We start from the raw sequence: 16,476 nt of genomic DNA on the forward strand, positions 1-16,476 counted from the left end.
AAATTCACCCATTCCTGTCCATTTTAGTTCGCTGATACCTAAGATGTCGATGTTTAGTCTTGTCATCTCTTGTTTGACCACGTCCAGCTTTCCTTGATTCATGGATCTTACATTCCAGGTTCCTATGGAGAAAAAATCTTTACAGCATCGGACTTTCCTTTCACCACCAGACATATCCACAGCTGAGCGTCCTTTCAGCTTTGGCCCAGTCGCTTCATTCTTTGTGGCGCTACTAGTATTAGCCCTCTGCTCTGTTAGATGTTTTTGTGCCAGCCATGGCAGTTCCCCCAAAAGGTCATCAGATGGGAGCAAAGAGGCATCTTTGCTCCCGCTGGTGGGTCAGGGGTCCCCGGCCCCTGCAGCCCCATTGGAGACAGTTAATTGGTAAGGGAGGGGCTGAGGACCCCCATAAAAACCTCTGCTCAGGGGCTGCTTTCTCTCATGCTCTCTCGCTCTGCTTGCTTGCTCTCTTGTGGGAATGATCCATGAGCTCAATCCAAGCATGGATGCCTCCATGCCAGGGAACTCTTTCTCTTTACTCTATCGTTAATAAAGCTTTATCTGATTGCATCCCTGCGTGCTGCTCTTTTTACTTGGAAGCACCTTAATGAACCATCTGTCTCGTGAGGCCATCTCACATGCTCTTCCCTAGTAGCATATTGGACACCTTCCGACCTGAGGGGCTCATCTTCCAGCGTCATATCGGTTTGCCTTTTGGTACTGTCCATAGGGTTTTCATGGCAAAGATACTGGAGTGGTTTGCCATTTCCTTCTCCAGTGGATCACGTTTTGTCAGAACTCTCTGCTATGACCTTTCCGTCTTGGGTGGCCCTGCACGGTATAGCTCATAGCTTCATTGAATTACGCAAGCCCCTTCACCATGACAAGGCAGTAATCCATGAAGGGGTGAACAGGGATAGACATACTTTTTAAAGCATAAACTTATCAAAATCAGTAGATTTGTGCATAATTGCCTCTGTCTTAGATTTAAAAAAATGATTTAAAAGGAAAACAAACCAATCTGGTCTAACCTGAATTCTTGATAGAAATACAAGAGAGACCAATAAATAATTTTCCACAACTCCATAACTCTGCTGATAAAGAAAAGGAGTCAAATGAAATTAAAACTCCATACTCATTGTGAAGTTATTAATAGTTTTTTAAATTATTTTTAAAAGTAAAAAGAATACTTAACTATTAAGAATAAGACAATGTCATTTAAGGTAATAACATTATGAATACGTAGGTTGAATTTATTGTTGGTGTAAATCTCACTACTTGAATTTTTATGTTCAACAGAGTCATTAAATAACAATATCATAAATCTAATAGCAAATGAGAAGTTACACTGTGACTGCCTTGTAGGTAGATATTATTGAATTTATGATCAGCAGTGTAACTATTATTTGAGCCAGTTTGGTACAGTGGTTAAGGTGCTGGTCTAGAAACCATGAAACTGAGTCCTAGTCTAGCCATATGTACCAAAGGTGCTTTTTTAAAAGGAAACTCTGTTTTTTCCCTTGAAAATGTTTCACTTCTCATCCAAGAAGCATTTTCAGTTCTGACTGAATGATGGGGAGTGGAAAGATTTATATTCCTCGCAGTCATCGTGTCACTAGCACTCTCTCTGAAAGTCAGTTAGGCCCCTTGGGGGTCACCTGAATCAGAGTGCAAAACTTCTTTGAACTGCTGAAAGGACTGTGTTGTAAACAGTAGATAGGTGGTGCCATATCCCTCCAAGGGGAAAAAAACACAGAAAGTTCAGTTGCCTTTCGAAAACATACCTTTGGGACAACTGTGACCTGGATGATTGAGAATCTCCATAGACATTTAGTCCTGCCATAGACTTGAAAGCTGGCTGCAACTCCTTGGCTAGTCACTCTAAGCCCAACCCACCTCACAGGGTTGTTGTTGTTGTAGAGAAAATAGGAGGGAGAAAGAGTATTATATATGTTCACCACTTTGAGTTACTTGTAATATAATAATGGTGGGAGAGAATGCGATGGTCATAGCAAACACTCTTTTCCAACAACCCAAGAGACGGCTCTACACATGGACATCACCAGATGGTCAACACAGAAATCAGATTGACTATATGCTCTGCAGCCAAAGATGGAGAAGCTCTATACAGTCAGTAAAAACAAGACCAGGAGCTGACTGTGGCTCAGACCATGAGCTTCTCCTTGCAAAGTTTAGGCTTAAACTGAAGAAAGTAGGGAAAAGCACTAGGCCACTCAGGTATGAATTAAATCATATCCCTGTTGAATATACAGTAGAGGTGACAAATAGATTTAAGGAATTAGATCTGATAGACAGAGTGCCTGAAGAACTATGGACAGAGGTTCGCAACATTGTACAACAGGTAGCAACCAAAACCGTCCCAAAGAAAAATAAATGCAAGAAAGCAAAATGGCTGTCTGAGGAAGCTTTGCAAATAGCTGAGGAAAGGAGGGAAGCGAAAGGCAAGGGAGAAAAAGAAAGATACGCCCAATTGAATGCAGAATTCCAGAGAATAGCTAGAAGAGATAAGAATGCCTTCTTAAATGAACAGTGCAAAGAAATAGAAGAAAACAATAGAATAGGGAGGACCAGAGATCTTTTCAAGAAAATTGGAGAAATGAAGGGCACGTTTAATGCAAAAATGGGCATGATAAAGGACCAAAATGGCAGGGACCTAACAGAGGCAGAAGAGATTAAGAAGAGGTGGCAAAATTACACAGAAGAACTATACAAGAATGAGCTTAACGTCCCTGATAATCACAATGAGGTGGTCACTGACCTCGAGCCAGACATCCTAGAATGTGAAGTGAAGTGGGCCTTAGAAAAACTGAGCAACAACAAAGCTAGTGGAAGTGACAGTATTCCAGCTGAGCTATTCAAAATCTTAAAAGACAATGCAGTAAAAGTGCTACACTCAATTTGCCAGCAAATTTGGAAAACTCAACAGTGGCCACAGGATTGGAAAAGATCAGTTTACATTCCAATTCCAAAGAAAGGCAGTGCCAAAGAATGTTCAAACTATCGCACCATTGCACTCATTTCTCATGCTAGTAAAGTCATGCTTAAAATCCTACAAGCTAGACTTCAGCAGTATGTGGATCGAGAACTACCAGAAGTACAGGCAGGATTTCGAAGAGGCAGAGGAACTAGAGATCAAATTGCCAATATACGCTGGATCATGGAGAAAGCTAGGGAGTTCCAGAAAAACATCTACTTCTGCTTCATTGACTATGCTAAAGCCTTTGATTGTGTGGATCACAACAAACTGTGGCAAGTTCTTAAAGAGATGGGAGTACCAGACCATCTTATTTGTCTCTTGAGAAACCTATATGCGGGTCAAGAAGCAACAGTGAGAACTGGACACGGAACCACTGATTGGTTCAAAATTGGGAAAGGAGTCCGGCAAGGCTGTATACTGTCGCCCTGCCTATTTAACTTATATGCAGAGCACATCATGAGAAAGGCAGGGCTAGATGAATCAAAAGTTGGAATTAAGATTGCCGGAAGAAATATCAACAACCTAAGATACGCAGATGATACCACTCTAATGGCAGAAAGTGAAGAAGAACTAAAGAGCCTCTTGTTGCAGGTGAAGAAGGAGAGTGCAAAACTTGGGTTGAAACTTAACATTAAGAAAACCAAGATCATGGCATCTGGCCCTCTCAATTCCTGGCAAATAGATGGGGAAGAAATGGAGGTAGTGACAGATTTTATTTTCCTGGGCTCCAAGATCACTGCAGACGGGGACTGTAGCCAAGAAATTAAAAGACGCTTGCTCCTGGGGAGGAAAGCCATGGCAAATCTAGACAGCAGACTAAAAAGCAGAGACATCACCCTGTCAACAAGTGCGTATAGTCAAGGCTATGGTCTTCCCAGTTGCAATGTATGGCAGTGAAAGTTGGACCATAAGAAAGGCTGAGCGCCAAAGAATTGAGGCCTTTGAACTGTGGTGCTGGAGAAGACTCCTGCGAGTCCCTTGGACTGCAAGGCGATCAAACCGGTCAGTCATAGAGGAGATCAATCCTGACTGCTCTTTAGAAGGCCAGATTCTGAAGCTAAAACTCAAGTACTTTGGCCACCTAATGAGAAGGAAGGACTCACTGGAGAAGAGCCTAATGCTGGGAAAGATCGAGGGCAATAGAAGAAGGGGACGACAGAGAATGAGGTGGCTGGATGGAGTCACTGAAGCAGTAGGCGCGAGCTTAAATGGACTCCAGAAGATGGTAGAGGACAGGAAGGCCTGGAGGAATGTTGTCCATAGGGTCGCGATGGGTCGGACACGACTTCGCAGCTAACAACAACAACAACAACAACAAAAATCTAACAAATAATTAAAATAAATTCCTACTAATATAGTGCAGGAATTAACCTTAACACACTGCATTGTATTAGCTCACAGAGTCTCTTTATGCCAAATAGATGACCACATAAATTAAATAAATAAATGCATCTTGCTATCAAACCACTTTCTGAAACCTTTACCCAAAGTCTTCTGTTCAATTATCCATGGTTTCTTGCCATTCTGAGATTGGGTACAAAAATACCCTAAAAGGATTATGATAAGCCCAGCATTATTTATAAAGGAAAAAAATAATAAAATCCTGGTTCCATTCATTTTACATAATCACAACCCCCATTATATTCCTGAGTTATCTATAAAACATTAAACATACCCTTCTTCCAGCCATCAAAAGTTTGTCTATCACTAATCTAGCATTAGCTGTGAAAGCAAAAAAGGACTTCTGATCAAAGGTTTTCATTTTAAAGCCCACCCCTCCTCCCAAGAAAGTAATAAAGCCAAATGAAACAAAAATAAGAGATAAAATAATGGCTTCAACAAATCCACCTTCATTCATTTAATTTCCAATATATACCCCATTTAGCCAGATTTCCCTAGGTTGTACATTTCTAGAAAATCAGAATCTTATCAATTCTGTTTCAAAAAATGAAAGGATTTCATTTTGCTCTGCCAGTCTCTGGATTGCCATGAATCTGTCATCCCACTGATCACATAAAACGATCACCAACCTGAGCCTCAACAACTCCTCACCATAGGAGAAGGGGAATTGCAGTATAGTTCAGCTTAAGCTGTACTAAAGCCTATATCAATTTCACACAGAATCATGTGGTACATTTAGTATTATATAGCAGTATAGTGCAGCCTGGCCTCATCTCCTCTTACTATTTTCCAGAGTTGCACAACTACCAGTAGATTCTAGGACTATAGGCTACCCAAAAGCCTTGAATAGAATTTCCAGCAACTGTTGTGTTTAATGAGACTGAAGGAGCAATGACTACACATATAGTATAGTCAAGATTCGAAAGGTTAACAATATAAAAAGCCCAATGCAAGCCTAGGCCATAAAAAACTATGCACCTTTACACAAAATTCCTGTTTTTATATTTAATTAAAAGCTAATGCTGAAAATTGAAATATGATTCAAAGTACTTACAACTAACTATGTTTGATCTATGCTTTTCACCAAATATTTAGATTAGGGATAGTGGCCATTATATCTCCCAGCATATGAACAATATTATTAAGAACTTGCATTTTAACAATACAGGCTACTTGTCAGAACCCACTTCAATCTCACATCTTAAGAAAGCAGAACTCTTGGAAGTGATTTCTTCCAACAGGAACTTTTATTAAGAGTAGTTGATAGCAGGCATAATAGACTGAGTCTGAGATTTTCTGCACAGAACAATAGGTTAAGGTATCCCCCAAGCAAGACCCCATCCCATAGTCCACCTGTCCAGTGTGTGACAGCCAATCCCCAGATATTAGGTCCATTGTGGGAAAAGGGGAGATAACATCAGGCAGTCTCCAGTTCACACAGCGATGATCAGCGGCTCTTCACACCTTCCCTCTGAGAGTGTAGAAATAAACCAGGCATGGAGGTTACATTCCTTATTCCCTCCCTTGTTCTAGCTGACAGTTTAGGGCAGGGGTAGGCAACCTAAAACACTCAAACAGTCACTTGGACCCATTTCCCACCAAAAACAAAACACTGGGACCTGCAAAACCCTTTTAACATCTAAAATGAAGATAACACTGCATATATTGTTTTTTACCTTTATGCTATGTATAAAAAACTATAGTGTGCTGCATTTATGAAATCATTGAACTGCTAGAAAGAAAACACATTTTTATTTCTGCATGCAACAAAAGCATTTTGAACTCCAAAAAAAAAAAAAGATGCTGGGTCGAAGGTTACTTTCAAATAAAATACTCAAATGTCTACATATTTGAGTCCTCCTCGTATTTATGAAATAAAAAGCCAGTGCAAACTATAAAAATTACAAAAACAGAAAAATAGAAAAGAAAAAAATTACAGGGGGAGGGGGGAGAGAAAAGGACAGGAGAAAGAGGGGGGAAAAAACCTTTCTCCTTCATCCCAACAGGTAAAAACAATTTTAGTAGCTTATCTACCATCTTTAAATACAGCATAATTATCCCCATACCTCACCTCTTAATTAAAAAAACATCAAAATATTTCATTAAACATTCTTTACTAAAAGTCCAGTAAGGACAATCACATATATTCATACATTTTTTTTCTCTCCCTCCCTCCCTCTCTCCCTCTCCCTCCCTCCCTCTCCCTCCCTTCCTTTTTCCCTCTTTCTCTCTCCCTCTCTCTCTCTTTCTGCCCTTGTTCTGCCAGTCCTCTTCCCCCACTCAGTGTGTTTGTGTTGTCTGTGTGTATGAGTGAGAGAGTGAGAGAGAGAGAGAGAGAGGATCTTACACTTCCCTTCTCTCTCTCTCTCTCTCTCTCTCTCTCCCTCTCTCTCTGTCTCTTTCTGCCCTTGGTCTTCTTCCCCCACTCAGTTTGTTTTTGTGTGTGTGTGTGCGTGTGTGTGTGAGAGAGAGACAGAGAGAGGCACTTGAACTTCCCTTCTCTCCCCCCCCCTCTCTCCTATCTTCTGCTTACCTGGCAAGCTGGCTTCATGCTGTTCTGGACAAGCTGACAAACTTTCTTATTGGGCTTGCTCTCCTCCCCTTGAAAGCTGCTGCTTTTTGCTTCTTCTTGTTTCCTGCTTCCTGTGGAGACACAGCAAAGGCAGGAGCCCCACCCAATAAGCTTGTCAGCTTCTTGGAGGTCAGCATGAGTTACACACACACACACACACACACACACACACACACACACACACACACACACACAGAGAGAGAGAGAGAGAGAGAGAGGAAGTTCAAGTGCCTCTCTCTCTCTGCAAACTGGGAGCCTCAGGAGAAGGCTGAAAGAGCTGCATGCAGCTCCAGAACTGCGGGTTGCTGACCTGTGGTTTAGAGAGATAAAGTTCAGAGAGAGAGATAAAGCAGGAAAGCAAAAGGTTACATTGTAATGGATAGAGGAAGCGGAGGCAATAAACCCCTGGGCACATCCCCCCCTTGGGAGTATGGCAGAACCCAGGGAAAAGTGAGATTTGATTTTATTGCATTGCATTTTGTGTCAGAGGGGATAGATAAAAATGAAATAGGAATTGGTTCTGACATCCTGCCCCCCTTAAAAATAGGAGATATCCACCTGTAGAGAAAACAAAACACATATAGAGGTTAGTCGGGTTTGTTGAGATATTATGTATGAAACTTTTTAACAGTTTAGGTGCTTTAATGTGATGTTTGTGGACCCACTCATTCTGTGAGGAGGGAAGGTGTTTCCATGCTACTAGGTATTGGGTTGCCCCATGGTACTTCCTAGAATCTAGGATTTCTTTTATTTCGAAGTGTTCTCCTTCAACCATGATTGGAGGTGGTGAAGTGGGGATTTTTGGCCATAAGGGCGACTGTTGTTCTCATTTCAGCAAGCTGCATTGAAAGATTGGGTGTATTTGTTTGAGGTTCTTTGGTAATTCTAATTCTACTGTTACTGGGTTTATGATTTTTTTAATTGGAAAAGGTCCTATATATTTTGGACCAAGTTTTTTAGAGAGATGTAGGGATTTTAGGTATTTTGTAGACAAATATACCATTTCTCCTACAGTGAATGGTTTAAGTTTGACTCTTTTTTTATCTGCTTGTGTTTTGTATGCTTCTCTAGCTTTGTCTAAGACTTTCCTAACCACTGGATAGGTGTTTGTAATTGCGATATCCATTCTTTCAGTGATGGGATTGCTGGTTCATTTGGGGTTAGTTCTGGCATAGGGTTGAAACTTTGGCCGGTGGCTACTTGAAAGGGAGTGTAGCCTGTGCTGGAGTGGACTGTGTTGTTGTAGACAACTTCTGTGAAAGGGAGTAGGTCTGTCCAATTCATTTGCAGGAAATTAATAAAGTACCTTAAATATTGCTCAAGTACTGAGTTTGACTGTTCAGTCAATCCATTAGTCTGAGGATGATGACTAGATGACAGTCCTTGGGTGGTTCCTATGAGGGACAGAAATTATTTCCAAAACTCTGATATGAATTGCATTCCCATATCTGATATGATACGTTGGGGTACTCCATGCAGTCTGTAGATGTGCTGCACAAATAGTTTTGCTAAGGGTTTTGTGGTGGGGATATTTGGCAAGGGATAAAGTGCACTTGTTTTGAAAACAGGTCCATAACCACCCAGTTTCCATTGCTTTCTGGTAACTCCACTATAAAATCCATGGATATTTGTTTCCATGGGGCCAAGGGATTCACCACTAGTTGTAGCAGTTTGGGTTATTTCCCTTGCAACCTCTTAGCAGCTGTGCAAGTTCAGCAACAGGCCACCTAGCTTTCTATGTCCTTTTTCATGGATGGCCACCAAAATTGTCTTTTGATTAAATGTAGTGTTTTTACAAATCCAAAGTACGCTGCTGATTTTGTATCATGGCACAACTGCATGAAAGTGACTCTCTGGGTGGCAGTCTGTCTTTAATCATGCACATGTGGTAGTACACTTCCCTTAGGTCTAGTTTGAAAATTCTCCCTTTCGAAAGGTGGGATAACATGTCCTTCATGAGTGGTAGGGGGTACTGGTTGTTTTCACTGATTGCATTCAAGGCGTAGTAATCCACGCACAAGCGCAAATGCCATCCTTCTTTTCTCTGAAAAGAACGAGGGCGGCCACTTTGGGCTTGACAGTTTCAATAAATCCCCTTTCTAGGTTTTTGTCTATGAATTTTTCATCTCCTCCTACTCTTTAGAGCTCATGGAGTACAATCTGGGCTTTGGGATTTTGCCCCAGGTTTGATTTCTATGGCACAGTCCGTGGGCCAGTGAGGAGTGAGCTCATCCACCCATTCCTCACTGAAAACTTCAGCAAGGTCTCAGTATTCCTCCGGTATTTCAGGTAACGCCTTTTCCTCTCCCATCAACACTTTCTCCACTCCTGGATTTTGTAGGGCTCCTTGGGGTGTCAAGTTCATGTGATCCCCTTTCAGGAACCTGAGCTCTGCTTTTCTCCAATCTACCCAGTGGTTCCACTTCTTTACCTCGCCATCCCTAGGATCACTGGGCATTCCATGCCTGGGGTTAGTACAAACGTTATGTTTTCCTCGTGGTCCCCCAGAGATAGGTGGATTGGTAAAGTGGCTAGGGTAGCTTGCACCCTCCTGCTATGGATCCATCTAATTGGCTGAATGAGATCGGCTGTTTCAGCCTCCTCACCGGGATGCCCATGTTCCCCACTAGCATCGGGCTAATGAGGCAGTGGATGCAGCCAGAGTCTATTAAGGCTTTCACTTTGACAGCTTCAGTCATGGAGGGGGCTAATATAGTCACTGTCTTGAGGATGGGCACAATGGGTACACTTACCAGGGGTTTGCCTTCCGAGTTGTTGTCTGAGGAATCCGTTGCCCCTGCAGGGTAGGCCAGAATTCCCTGCCCATGCTTGGCAGAGGGTGGGGACTCTACAGCCTCTTTTGCCTTCATGACGGGTTCTCGTGGCTTGGCTGAGGACCTCCATGACTTTCTGGCTGATGATCGATTTGGGTTGCATTGAGGGACATTGAGCGGCACTCTACAGTATGATGCCCCTCTCTTCCACATTTGAAACAGCCTGTTGACTTCTTGGCCATGGCTGGTGGTTTTGCTGGTTCACGTGACAGTTCAAGGGGCGAGCGGCCCCACGGTTTTCCTCGGTGATGCCTCTTCAGTAAGTCGATCTCTGCTTCCTCCGCCAGGACATATCATTTGTCTAGTTGACATTGGTCCCCTTGAGGTAGGCAAGCATTGTACAGGTCATAGTTTAGGCCATCCTTGAAGTGGCTAAGGAATGGATGTCTTCCAGCCAGTTCAGTTTGCTGGCGATGGCCTGGAATTCTTGCATATATTCGGCTACCAGGCTTCTGCCTTGCTTCACAGTTTTGATCTTCTCACGGGCTTTTCAGTCAGCCAGGGGGTCCTCAAATAGCCTTCTCAGTGAGGTCGTGAAGAGGTTGAAGTTGTGGAGCTCTGAGGCATTGGAATCATGCAGGTCCACCATCCAGTCTGCGGATACCCCATCCAGAATGAATTGCATGATATGGATACGGGCTTTGTCGTTGGGGATGTCTCATCCATATTCTTCCAAGTAGCCGAGGACTTGGGTTAGGAAGAAGCCCAAGTGTTGCGATTCTCCCCCGAATTTCACGTTCAGTGGCAGGAATCTTTGGATAGATAGGTGCCTTCGTCATCGTCAGTGATGTCTCCCATCTCGATAGGTAGTTGCAAGTGGCTGTTCTGTACCAGCCTGCTACCGGCCCTGCAGAAAAGGCAGGGACAACCCCTTTACAAACGGCAAGAGGCTGGAATTACGCCTGCCAAATTTATAGCTACAAAAACAAACAAGACACGAACCAAGAAACAGGAACTTTAAGAAACACGAACTATCCAAGCAGTTGCTTTCAGCAAACCAGCCCTCCCCACACATTCCCCTTATATAGAGTTCAGGGCGTGGCTTCTCTCTGCCTCCTTCCGAGAAGCCCCATTGCCTTCCTCTTTTTACTCCTAATTGACTGCCTCCTGCGTCGGGCGTCCTTGAACAGGGCCAGCTGTGGGTCATCTTCATCCACGTTGTCAGGCTCACACAGCTGGGACTCTGTGGTGACCAAGTGGGAGGGGCCTGGCTGAGGGCTCTCATCAGCAAGATCTTCTCGGTTCCCCCGTCGGTTTGAGGATGATGCGCGGACGAGAGGCAAATCTTGATATCCAACGCATGCATCAACTCCTGCCAGAAGCGGGCTGTAAACTGGGCCCCCCTATCAGAGACGACTCTATCAGGGAGGCCGTGCAGCTGAAACACCTGCTGAATGAACATACGACTAGTGGCGTGGGCTGACGGTAAGCTGCGACAGGGGATGAAGTGCGCCATCTTGGTCAGCATGTCCACCACCACATACACTGTCGTAAAACCAGAGGATGGGGGTAAATCCATCAGAAAGTCCATGGACACAGACCCCCAGGGTCTTTTGGGTGTCGGCAAAGGCTACAGTAATCCAGGCGGGGCCCCTGTCACTGACTTGGCCTGCCTGCATGGGATGCAGGAGGTAACATAGGACTGGATGTTGTATCGGACTCGGGGCCACCAGAAGGTACGGGAGACCAAGTTCAGGGTCTTGAACAGGCCAAAATGCCCCGCCGCCGGGTTATCGTGACACTGGCTGAGGATGAGTCCCCTGAGTGGCCCTCCCGGAACGTAGAGCCGGTCATGATAATACAAGAGTCCATCCATGACCGTCCAAGGGGAATCTGGCCCCACCTCCTCCTTCCGCTGAGCCACCCACACCTCCTGCTGCTGTGCCTCCCGGATCCGAGCCCGTATATCAACCGGCTCCCGCACCGCAGCAAAAGACTCGACGGGGATCACTGTCCTGGGCAGAAGCTTGTCTTCCACTCGGGAATATTCGGGCTTCCTGGACAGAGCATCCGCTCTTTGATTGTGCCCGCTAGGTATGTACCGAACCCGGAAGTCAAACCTCGCAAAGAAAAGAGACCACCGGATCTGGCGTTGGTTCAAATTCCGAGCGGTCTGCAGGCTTTCCAAATTCTTATGGTCCATCCGGACCTCGATTTGATGCCGCGCTCCCTCCAAATGATGCCTCCAGGCCTCGAACGCCACTTTGATGGCCAGCAGCTCATTCTCCCAGATTGTATAATTGCGCTGCGAAGGGTTCAGTTTTCGTGAATGGTACGCGCAAGGGAAGAGGGTACCGCTGGGCGTCGTTGCCTGGAGTAACACCGCCCCAATGGCAATGTCGGAGGCGTCCGCCTCCACAACAAACGGCCGTTGCGGGTCAGGATGCTTCAAGATGGGCTCCTTCATGAAGGCTTCCTTCAAAGTCTGGAAAGCCTGTTGTTCTGGAGCATTCCACTGGAAGCGAGTCTTCTTCTGCAGGAGCCGGGTGAGGGGGGCTGTCAAGGCAGCAAACCCAGGGATGAAAGTTCGGTAATAGTTGGCGAACCCAAGAAGTCGCTGAACATCCTTCACGTGATGCGGGGGTTGTCAACTCTGCAAAGACTCAACCTTACTCGGCTCCATGGCGATGCCCTCAGGAGAAATGCGGTGACCCAGAAAATCGATGGTCACCCGGTAGAACTGGCACTTCTCCAACTTGGCAAACAGCCGATGTTCTCGGAGTCGCTGCAGGACCTGATGGAGATGCTGATGGTGCACCTCACGCGACGGGGAGTAGATCAGGATGTCATCCAAGTAGATCACAACAAACTGATCCAACAAATCCCAGAAAATGTCATTCATGAAATGCTGAAACACAGCGGGGGCATTGGTCATGCCAAACGGCATCACCGTGTACTCAAAATGTCCATAGCGAGTACCAAACGCCGTCTTCCACTCATCACCCGGCCGAACCCTGACGAGGTTGTAAGCTCCACGCAGGTCCAGTTTCGTGAAGATCTTAGCCTCCCGGAGTCGGTCCAAGAGTTCAGGGATGAGGGGCAGCGGGTAACGATTGCGCACCGTGATGGCGTTGAGTTTCCTATAATTGCAGCAAAGCTGCAATTCGCCCGACTTCTTTTTGACGAAGAGCACGGGTGCAGACACTGGCGAGGACGAGGGCCGGATGAAACCGCGAGCCAAATTCTTCTCCAGAAAGTCCCGCAATGCAGCCAACTCGGGGTCCGACATGGAGTACAAATGCCCCACTGGGAGAGGCGCATCAGGGACTAAATCAATGGGGCAGTCATAGGGCCTGTGCGGGGGTAATTGACCCGCCTCTGTCTCGCTGAACACATCAGAAAAGTCGGACAGTTCGAGAGGCAAGGAAACCCCTGGCGAACCCTCCACCTGGCCAGCACAGATATGGCGGGAGTGGTCCACACACTGCAAGCTTGGGAAGGTGACCAGGTTTTGTGACCAATAGATCTGTGGGTCATGCGCCCGGAGCCATGCCAGTCCCAAGACCACGGGGAAGTGCAGATCTGAGGTGATATAGAACTGGATGGCCTCCACATGGGAACTGATGGCCATACATAATGGTTGCGTGGCGGCCGTAATTGGCCCAGCACTCGACCATCGATAGTCTCCACTAACATGGGCGGATCCACCGGGCACTGGGGAACAGCCCATTTGGCCACAAATGCTGAGTCCATAAAATTTGTGGTGGCCCCAGAGTCAATTAAGGCATGGACTGGAATCCCCTCTGGCTTGCCAGGAAGGATCAGACGTGCCTCCAAAATCAGATGCCGTGGAGGTCCACAGGCAGCATCGGAAAGACGTCGCTCAGTGTTGTTGTGGGACGCCCGATCTATCACACCGTCTAGATCGGGCTCGGGGCGTTTCCCGACAGAAAAGTAGGGGACTTTCTTGGGGCAGACTCGGTCACTGATGCCCGCTGCCGCTTCTTTGGGCAAAAAGCAGCCAAATGCCCAGGGTCCCCACAGTAAAAACACAACCCCCCCCGATCGTCGTCTGTTCATTTCAGTCACCGATAGACGAGACCTGGCGGCACCCAGCTCCATTGGCTCCTCCCTTTGAACTGGGGGCTCATGCACAACAGGGGCTGCAGGGGTCTGTGGGGTGGAACGGTGACTCCGTCGCTGCTGCAACCAAGCATCGATCTGCAGGCAGAGATGGATCAGCCCATTCAGGTTTGAGGGAATATCCACATGGGCCAGCTCATCCAACATCTCCTCCAACAATCCATCCTGGAAGGCATCCACAAGCGCAGCCTCATTCCAGGCGGAATCCTGGCTAAGCAGCCTAAAATCGCTGATATAGCCCTGTAGGGGGCATTGACCTTGCCTCAGAGCTTTCAGGCATCGAGTAGCAGTCTGCGTCTTAATAGGGTCCTCATACATCAGACACATATGATCACAGAACCCCACAAAGTTGTCTAACAATGGGCTAGGTTGAGCCAGCAGAGGCGTGCCCCAACGAGCTGCATCACCAGAAAGAAGGCTTAATACAAACCCCACCTTATCCCGGTCAGTGGGGAAATCAGCTGCTCTCACGCTGATAAAGAGCTGGCATTGTCCCAGGAAAGCAGTAAACAGTTCTGGATTGCCAGTAAATTTATCCGGCATTGCAACTTGGCATTTTCTCCTGGGTGGGGGTGATGGTGGGGGTGCAGCATGAACCTGAGCTTGCAGTTGAGCCACCTGAGCTGCCAGCAAAGTGAGTTGCTGGGTGAGCTGGGCATTCTCAGCACGTAGCTGCTCCATAATATTAGTAAGGGGTGGGAGGCTGAAGGCAAACTGTTCTGTACCAGCCTGCTACCGGCCCTGCAGAAAAGGCAGGGACAACCCCTTTACAAATGGCAAGAGGCTGGAATTACGCCTGCCAAATTTGTAGCTTCAAAAACAAACAAGACACGAACCAAGAAACAGGAACTTTAAGAAACACGAACTATCCAAGCGGTTGCCTTCAGCAAACCAGCCCTCCCCACACATTCCCCTTATATAGAGTTCAGGGCGTGGCTTCTCTCTGCCTCCTTCCGAGGAGCCCCATTGCCTTCCTCTGTTTACTCCTAATTGACTGCCTCCTGCGTCGGGCGTCCTTGAACAGGACCAGCTGTGGGTCATCTTCATCCACGCTGTCAGGCTCACACAGCTGGGTCTCCGTGGTGACCAAGTGGGAGGGGCCTGGCTGAGGGCTCTCATCAGCAAGATCTTCAACCCCCTCAGCAAGGTCTTCAACAGCCCCCTCCTCCTCCTCTGAGTTGTCCGACCCAACTGCCTAACCCAAAGGCTGACCCTGAATCACAACAGTCAGCAGGGAATGGGGGCTTCCAAAGCAGTAGTTGCTGTCCTGGCAGTCTCGGTGAATGTCCCTGGGACTTCAGCTTCTGATTCCCCCTCAGTGTCTCTCTGGCTGCAGCCCAAGGTAATGCTGCGGCTGTGGGGTTCAGGTTTCTCATCCTCGAGAGAGCCGAGGGTTCTTTTCATCAGGTCAATAGCTTTCTCTAAGATCCGATTTGAGTGCTCTGCATGATCTCCTTCCTCCTTGCTAAGGTGAAGGGATCTCTCCATCTCTTGCTTCCATTCGGGTTGGTGGCTGTCTTGTCTCAGGGTGTTGTGATTCAGGGTCAGCCTGTGGATTTGGCAGTTGGGTTGGATGACTCAGAGGAGGAGGGGGGTGTTGAAGAGCTTGCTGAGGGGATTGGAGAGCTTGCTGATGAGAGCCCTCAGCCAGACCCCTCCCACCTGGTCACGACGCAGACCCAGCTGTGTGAGCCTGACAGCATGGATGAAGATGACTCACAGCTGGCCCTGTTCAAGGACGCCCGATGCAGGAGGCAGTCAATCAGGAGTAAACAGAGGAAGGCAATGGGGCACCTCCGAAAGAGGCAGAGAGAAGCCACACCCTGAACTGTATAAAAGGGGAATGCGTGGGAGGGCTGGTTTGCTGAAGGCAACCGCTTGAATAGTTCCTGTTTCATGGTTTGTGTCTTGTTCTGTTTGCTTTTGTATCCATAAATTTGGCAGGCTTAGTTCCAGCCTCTTGCCTTCTTGTACAAAGGGTTGTCCCTGCCTTTTCTGCAGGGCCGGTAGCAGGCTGGTACAGAACAGTTTGCCTTCAGCCTCCCACCCCTTACTATTATTATGGAGCAGCTATGTGCTGAGAATGGCCAGCTCGCCCAGCAACTCACTTTGTTGGCAGCTCAGGTGGCTCAATTGCAAGCTCAGGTCCATGCTGCACCCCCACCATCACCCCCACCCAGGAGAAAATGCCAAGTTGCAATGCCGGATAAATTTACTGGCAATCCAGAACTGTTTCCTGCTTTCCTGGGACAATGCCAGCTCTTTATCAGCGTGAGAGCAGCTGATTTCCCCACTGACCGGGATAAGGTGGGGTTTGTGTTAAGCCTTCTTTCGGGTGATGCAGCTCGTTGGGGCACACCTCTGCTGGCTCAACCTAGTCCATTTTTGGACAATTTTGTGGGGTTTTGTGATCATATGCGTCTGATGTATGAGGACCCTATAAAGACGCAGACTGCTACTCGATGCCTGAAAGCTCTGAGGCAGGGTCAACGCCCCCTACAGGGCTATATCAGCGATTTTAGGCTGCTTAGCCAGGATTCCGCCTGGAATGAGGCTGCACTTGTGGATGCCTTCCAGGATGGATTGTC

This window comes from Vipera berus (genome assembly GCF_964194415.1).
Source record: "Vipera berus genome assembly, chromosome: 4".
NCBI classification, from domain to species: Eukaryota; Metazoa; Chordata; class Lepidosauria; order Squamata; family Viperidae; genus Vipera; species Vipera berus.